This window comes from Oryzias melastigma, linkage group LG20, assembly GCF_002922805.2.
Source record: "Oryzias melastigma strain HK-1 linkage group LG20, ASM292280v2, whole genome shotgun sequence".
NCBI classification, from domain to species: Eukaryota; Metazoa; Chordata; class Actinopteri; order Beloniformes; family Adrianichthyidae; genus Oryzias; species Oryzias melastigma.
The window spans coordinates 16,500,235-16,508,327 of NC_050531.1; the positions used below are offsets into that span (position 1 = coordinate 16,500,235).

General features: G+C 35.7%; 1 protein-coding gene across 2 annotated transcripts in view; it reads left to right on the forward strand.

Moving 5' to 3' along the window:
- The first annotated feature begins 285 nt into the window (after positions 1 to 285).
- Positions 286 to 8,093, forward strand: part of LOC112151160 (NEDD4-like E3 ubiquitin-protein ligase WWP1) — a 36,149-nt gene continuing 28,341 nt past the window's right edge. Inside the window, exon 1 of one of the 2 annotated variants that reach the window (XM_024279872.2) lies at positions 286 to 446. The gene's annotated coding sequence lies outside the window, so the exon portion shown is untranslated. The remainder of the gene's footprint in view (positions 447 to 8,093) is intronic. The other variant, XM_024279871.2, reaches the window with a different exon arrangement.

Sequence of the window (8,093 nt, forward strand, 5' to 3'; positions counted from 1 at the left end):
AATTAGTATTTGAGTATTTTGACAACAGTAGTAAAATTGTGTATAAATGGCTGAAACCAATACTTAAATGATGAGTATAATAAAGTTGTCATTCTGACAATCAAAATGATAAGTCAATTTAGGTTGTGAATTGTCACAATAAAACATAATACACATTTAAATTAAAACAAATACAGATATATATTTTTTTAAATGACAAACAAAACATAAATGGGGAAAAAAGCATGTTTTTAGCTGACACGTAATTTCTGACCCTGTCTGGACTTATCGGATCTGTTGTTATTACACAGCAGAATTTGGGGTGGCGCGCGCATGTCGCCACTGTTTTGCTGGTCGGAAGCGCACAGTTAGAGATGGCAGCAGAGCCGTAGCAGACGGTGAGGCCTGCACGGTTCCCGACAACCGCTACGTGACGAGCAGGGATTGTAAATAAAGGAGCGAACGAGGTAAAAACAACGCCGCCCGTGCTCATTCCTTACCCCGTAGCACACTAATTTCCCCTCACGGTGTTGAAAATGTATTTTATTAATTTGACTTTGCTTTCCGTCATGGCGGACAATTAGCCAGGCTGCTAAGTAAGTAAGTTAGTTAGCACGCCGGCTAGTAGCTGGTTGCTAACTCGGCTAAGTTTGATACGTTAGCTAGCTAAAGAAGCTACACACCTAAATAATAAACACACTTTGAAGTTTCTCTGGCGTTCTAATATCAACGCTAATAGCATTTAGCTTTTTAGCATACCATTGTAACGTCAATTTAAAGGCTAGGTAGCTATAGCCATCGTAATAACAATATTAGGTATCTTTATTTTAGACACAAGGGATTTAGAGAAAATCAAACCCACTAAGGAATAAAATAAAAACAAGAAAAACACTAAGCAGTCAGCTCCACGCCCAGTTTAAAAGACAAAGATCCTCCCAAAAACTTCCTAAAACACTAAAGGAATCTAACGTCACAATTCTGAGGATTCACAAACACTAATTATAACAGATTTTTTTGTGTTTAACGAGTCATACATAAGGGTGACCAAAATAATCTTAAATAAAAGTAAGACAACCTTTTGCTGATCAGTTACACACTTTAAATTACATGTTAAAAGGGCTAAATAGTGTTCATAATTTATTGTTGACTATAAACAAGACAGTTTATTCACTTGTCTTATAAATTGCGATTCAAAAGAAGAATGATTCTATTATTTTGTAATTGTTTGATAAATATTGTGATATACAAAGCTATATATAAAGAATTGTACATTGAAATTCACAAATGCATTTGTAGTCTTAAATAAGAACCCTTCATATTATTAGAAAACTCTTTTCATTTAATAAAAGAGGAAATTGTCTTTTTTATTTTCATTGTATTTTCACATGCTGCATTTTCACATTCAGTTTGCTTCACTGTTTAGCCTCTCTTTTTAGTGTTTGTGTGATATTCTGGGGCCTTTAAGCAGAGGGAAACAGAAAACTGGTACTTGAAGGTATCCAGCTCTCTGATTGGTTCCACTGCGTCATGCTGTCATGGCTACCTACTAGAGCAGAGCTGTCCAACCCCAGGTCCTCGAGGTCTACCACCTTGCCCTGTTTTACTGTTTCTCGCTACACTGCTCTCTTCTACCCAGCTGACTCAGGTGTCTTCTCGTTCTGCCTGACTGAACACACCTGGTTCAGGTAAGCAGTCGCTAGAAGTGCAGGCAGAGCAGGAAAACACAGATCTCGTGAACTGGGGCTGAGCAGCTTTGTACAACAGGATCAGGCTCTATAACACCAGTTTCTTGTAGTGAATTCACGTCAGTCGAAGCCACAGCAGATATACGTTTTTAGGCTTCTAAAAACTCAGAATAAATTATCCTTTAGGTCACAGCTTGTACATCTTATCCACTCCGTTACACTCAGCAATCCCTTAGGTAGACCTAAAGCAGCAACAACAGGTGTCACTTTTGTGACAAGTTTCTTTGCAAGCCAAGCTTCTATTGTAGATAGATTGTTAAGGTTTAAATGTCTAAATAAAGTGAAATTTGGGCTTTGGATTGTTACTTGGGTAGCAATCTGATTCGTTTACGAAAAACACTTAATAACTTTACTTTGAGGATACATTTTCATGTGCTGTCAGCAGTGTGGACGGTTTTTGTTTATATTAATTAGATCCATTATTATCCTGCAATTTTAGAGTGATAATTACAGTGTCTGAAGTGTGTTTTTTGCAGTATTCCCTCGCTATATCAGGGTTTTTCCTGGCTTAAAATAAGGTGGTGGTGGTTTATCATCGCAGCCTCAGACTTGTGTACCTTTAACTTTTGCCCCCCCCCAAGCAAATGTATTACAAATGACTACTTTATCAGGTATATTTACATAAATAATGAAGAACAAATTAGTATTATTTCATTTCATGTTTATTTATTTATTTTCCTATAATAGTAAATAGTAAATAACACCTCATGGAAACTAACAGATCCATAGAAATTTACTGAACATGGGACTGTACAACAAACATCTACTCATTCAGCTACTCATTTGCACAGTGAACAGCCTGTGGCAGAGCATTTGACCCGTCAATGTTTTATCTTATAAAAACTTTTCAGACATTCACGGTAATCAAAAACCCTCTTGGCTATGACCATCAATTGCAACTTTACAACAGACATCCAGTTTAATGTGACTGCACTCCACCTGTCAGGTTTTTACTGTGTTTTTTCTTTTTGAAAAAAAAAAGAAGTTTCTTATTTTACGATTTTCCATACCTCTAAAACTAATACATTTGACTAACATGACTCAAATTGGAATAAAGATTTATCTGTTTACGTATAGCTAGATGTACACGGTTATAGAAAAAACAATACTCACTAGGGGTGTAACGGATCACAAAACTCACGGTTCGGATCGTGTCACGGTTTTAGGGTCACAGTTCAGATCATTTTTCAAATCATCAGTAAAGAGGAAAAAAAAACAATAGGCAAAAACTACAAGATAAAAACCTAAATTTACTTTTTTTTGAAAAGCTTTAAAGCATATATTTGAGAAGACATATATTAAGTACTTCAAAGCATGAATATACACTGACACATCCTTAAACTTTACACATAAACAAAAATGTAAAAAGATATAATTTCTGATTATATTTATATGTCCGGAGACCAAATGTACAAAAACTGAGAGAAACAAATCCTGAATATGCAATTTTCCCTCGCCCCCTACCCCAATATCCAAATTAAATCTTAAATGAAAAAGTTAAAAAATAAACTTTTCACTGAGATTAAGTAAAATCGCAGCAAGCAACATTTTGGTCATGTGCGCTCGTGGGGATTCTGGCTGTGCTCGCAGTGAAACTTTCTGAGTCAGAGTGAAAAAGAACTCTTGACAATTGTGAGCGGAGACAGAGGGCTACATGTGCGCGTGCTCACTGAGATTCTGCTAGCGCGCACGCATCACTTGTGCACGAGGGAGCAGCTCACGCACCCGGAAGTAGACAGTCTGTCGTGCGCGATAACATTTTATGCTCACAGAGGATTAAGCACGAGTACGCTGAAGCAGAAAGCGCTCGTGGGGTCTGAACTATCCTCTTGGGGGTCTGAATTGTCCACAAGGAATGTTTGATACATGCGTGGAGATGTCTTATTTCTGCGTGGAGTTTTGACTTATAAATAATGCGCTAATTTGGACACAGCGCCACTCACCCTTGCTGGTGAGTATGTGTAACTGCAGTTACAAATGACTGAAAGATGGCGGTTTGGAAACACTTGATCATGTGCTTGATTTAACGGCAGGAGCTGGTGGTGGTTGTAAATTAGGTGGTAGCGGCCGCCACCAAATTCTCTATGCAGGAAAAACCCTGTATATTCTGTTTTACCTTTCATTGTCTCGTGGATTTTTTTCATTGCAACTTTGTATGCTTTTTATTGCTATTATTTTTTTAATACAGCGCATTGTGTTTGGTGTACTGATTGACTGTTGAGTTTGACACAAGTGATCAATTGCGATCAGATCTTTGTTTTCATTCATTCTATAGCATTAAACTATCTTTCTGAATTTTGAGTTTAAACAAACTGTGAAAATGCTCATGTCTATCTGAGAAACATGTATTTTGTGTGTAATGAGGGGTTTTACAGCCTTAAAACATGTGTAATCCTACTTTGCAGATGGGTTTTATTAACGTAACTCCCGCAATAAATGAGGGAATTTATAAAGGTCACTAATCAATGATCTCAGATGTCACAAATATTCGTACAGCATTTTTGTCTTCATAGTTTGCATCTCTCCTGATTTTTGGTTGAGGATTTGGAGGCGCTATTAGATGTTTCAATGACGTGTTTCACTCCAACCGTCTTTTACCGCACAGCTCCAAGCCGGTTAATTCCTCTTCTCCCTATGTCAGTAAAAAGTTTCTCTGACATCAAGGATTCTTCCTCCTGATTCAGAATCCCGTCAGCAATGCTCATAACTGCTGACATGCAGAGCATGTGTTGAGGCTTTGTCATCCATAAGCTCCTGCTGACCACTTCCGACAACAGAAATTAGTCTTATCTGTCTGCTCAAGAAACAAAATTACACACTACTTTTACCAACACTAGATAATTCTCACACGTTGATTTGCTGTGAAAAGACGGTTTTGAAAAATTCTCCTAAAATTTAGCCACAACTTGTAGGATGCTTCCTCCAGCCCCAAAGATGAATTTTCAACAACTCCTAAATGTTATTGACATATTTATAAAGTTTTGGTGGTTCTGTACTGATATAGCACAGTGAAAACAAATTATTTTTGTCAAGAGAATTGATATAAGTTATCAACAGATTCCTTTTGTAAAAACTGAACATAAAATAATCTAGTTTCAGGACTGTTTTTCTTATACACACACTAAAAAATATATAATTTAATTGTTCCTTTAAGTAAACAGTAGCAGAGTTTGAATTAGTTGTGTAATATTGTTCTATAATCAACATTTATTCATAGACTTTTATAATGGAAGGATTATTTTACAACTTATATGTTGGTATAACCTAGTTTAACCCTATAACACCAGAGGGCTCACCGGTGACACCTAAATAACATAAGTAATTGACATAAATGGCATTTGACAATTTAGGCAATCCATGTGGATCATCTGATTATCTGCGACAGAATCAGCTGATTTACGTTGATTGTGTAAACACATCAATACTATCAAATGTTGCATATTAGCACAAAGCTGCTTTTCTCTAATTCAGAATCCACTAGTGTTGTATTAATTGTATAAATGGTTAAAGAATTACGGTAGTCGAAAGAGAGACAACAGTGGAGCTAAAGCTCTGGTGTTAACAAGTTAAACTTTGATTGAATGGCATCCTGCGCCAGTGATCATAAATGTACTGGATTGATTCTTATCATGGTTGGACACATTTTTGTTATGCTAACAGTTACATCGTTTGTCAGTCCCTTCTGGAACTTCATTACTTTGAAAGATTAAATACAGTAGTCATCAGATCCCATTACGTTAACATAACCGTTAGCTTACAGTGCATTTGCCATGTCAAATTTATGTCTTTGTACATTGAGAATGTTTCTGTTGTCAAAGGTTTCAACTTAGTTTAAAAATTCATAAAAACTTTGTTCAATATTTTTTTTGTTTGTGTTTATTTGATGCTTAGTAAAGACACTTTAATAACAATGACAGTATATTGTTAGTTCAGGATACAGTTTTTTTTAAGGTTGCTTGTGTGCCTTGTGATCTTTATCAAGAAAAAGGGAGTACCTTGAATCAAAAAAGGTTAAAAAACGGTTTTATTCCTATATTTAGCAATGTTGCCTTGTCTTTAAGCTCTTGGAATTGTTTGAGCAATTTTCAAATGTTTTTGTGGAGGCGTTCTCATGAAAGTTGAGCTCTGATCTAGCTTACATTAGTCCTTTAGCAGGTGCCGTTATCCAAAGTGACTTACAAGTAAGCAACAGCAATGAAGTAGAACCTGGAGCAGGCTTGGTTTTATTAAAGAGTGAGAGAAGAGAGTTTGCTTTAGAGAAAAGATCTACAGAGATTTTTGTGAGTAAAAAGGCTTGACCTCGCTTTAGCTGTTCTGGGCAGCTTATTACATATTTATGAAATCAAAGTCTCAGTTTGAATCCATTATAAGGAGATTTATCCAGAGATATTTCTTAAAGGAAAACACTTGTCTCTATGTGAACTCCACCTGGTTATGAGTTTAGATTGCTGTATCCACCTGGAAAACATTATAAATTGAATTTAGATTCTAGCCAGACCTGTATGGATGTGTTTTCCTTTCATAAGTATTTTGTGGTTGTAAAATAAAAGTGATATTAATTTTATGTTTTCTGCAAACACAGATCCGATTCAGTTTTCATATAACCTAATTCTCCTATTAAATCAAGTGTAACTGGATGAGAAAAGTGTCTCTATGTACTACAGTGAAGCAGAAGCTAACAGAGAAACTATCTGATTAAATGTGGACGTTTTACATCATTGTAGATTTCTGTAAAATAATTCAGAAGAGACTGTTTGATAATCTGATTGAATAAGAATTTAGGCTTGGATCTTCTGACATTAACTTCAGTTTTAGTAAATCATCCCCATCTGCAGGACATCCTGCTTGACAGACCCGTTTAGGGTTGAGTTTACAGCAGTCATGGCACCATGTTTTACATGACATGATAAACTTACAGTAGAAAGTAAACACAGTATTTTAGAACCTAAAATACATTTTTTGAAATTATATCAATTGAATTTTTAAGTGTATAATTTTGCAGTTTTATTGGTGGATGAAAAAAAGGTGTTGATTGGTTAATCAGCTTAGATTGAGTGTTTGAGCTTTTGTAGATCTGTACATGAGAACTCAGAAGAAAAACACTTTGTGTTTTTATGTTTTATGCATTTTTGAAAAAAATGGGAGATCAACACAAAGAAAATTTGTAGAACCTTTTTACAGCTCTAAATCTCCTTTGCACATGCTTCCTAAATCGATATTGCAAAAGAGCTATACTATCCTGCTGTTGCAACTTAAAAAAATGTTTTCCAGTTGCACACATTTTGCTTGCATGCATGTGAGAAAATCATTTTACCACAAACCACAAAATGCCTATGAAAGAATTACAACTCCATAGCAATAGGGAACCTACCTAAGTTGCTTTAGCAGTGGTTTGATATCCTGTAAGACACTCCATTTGTCTTGGCAACAGACAGCGTTATCATGTAAACACTTTGTAAATGTTAAGTCAGATGAGGCCTAATAGCTTCAGTTTCTTAAAAGTAAACAAATGGGCCCACTTTCCCTCAATGCTACAGCAAAGAGGGAGCCGGACTTGGTGAAAGTAGCATTTCCAAACTTTACACTTAATGTAATAACCCATATTTAAAAATAAGCTTAACACAAAAACATCCAGCAACTGGTTTATACAAATGTAGGTATTTTATCAAGCTAACTGTGAGCTGGAAACATAAGGTCAACTTTCAATAGTATTTAAAATATTTTTTGTACAAGGATGCAAAACTAAAAAAATTCCTTAAATTTAAGGATGGAAATCATGAGAACTGTTTTAATTTCTTTCATTTTCTCTTAATTGTTGGCACGTTTTTTAATAAGAATAATGTATAAAGGAACCTCAAAAGTTTCCAGGGTAGGAAGCTACTGTAAAGAAAGTGGGAGGATACCTTACCATACAGTCTGAGGGTCCTTCCCCAGGAATTTTTTGAAAGTTGGGCCCCTTTATATGCATTTTCCAGGCATCTGGAGCATTATTTCAGTTGATTTGAAAGCATTGGAGAAGGGGGATTTTGTACTTAACGTCTACTCTATCATTGTTGACATCTATGATTTCCCCCCAACCTGTTTTCCTGACCGCTTATCTACACAACTTCTTAAACCTTTGTGGAGGAGGCCCAAAAGGACTATTGTTTGTAAAGCGAACATACCTGTAACACTACCAATGAAGTGTTTAATTTTTAAACCACAAATAAATTGTTTCTGTTTCCTTTAACACAGCAGCACAAAGCTGTGCTGAAAAAACCCTCCCTGCATCCCCTATGAGGCTAGATGTGTGTTACATTTTTAGAAAAAATAAGTTACATAAAAGTAATTCATCAATGGCATAAACACAGCTTTGATGTAATTTAACTC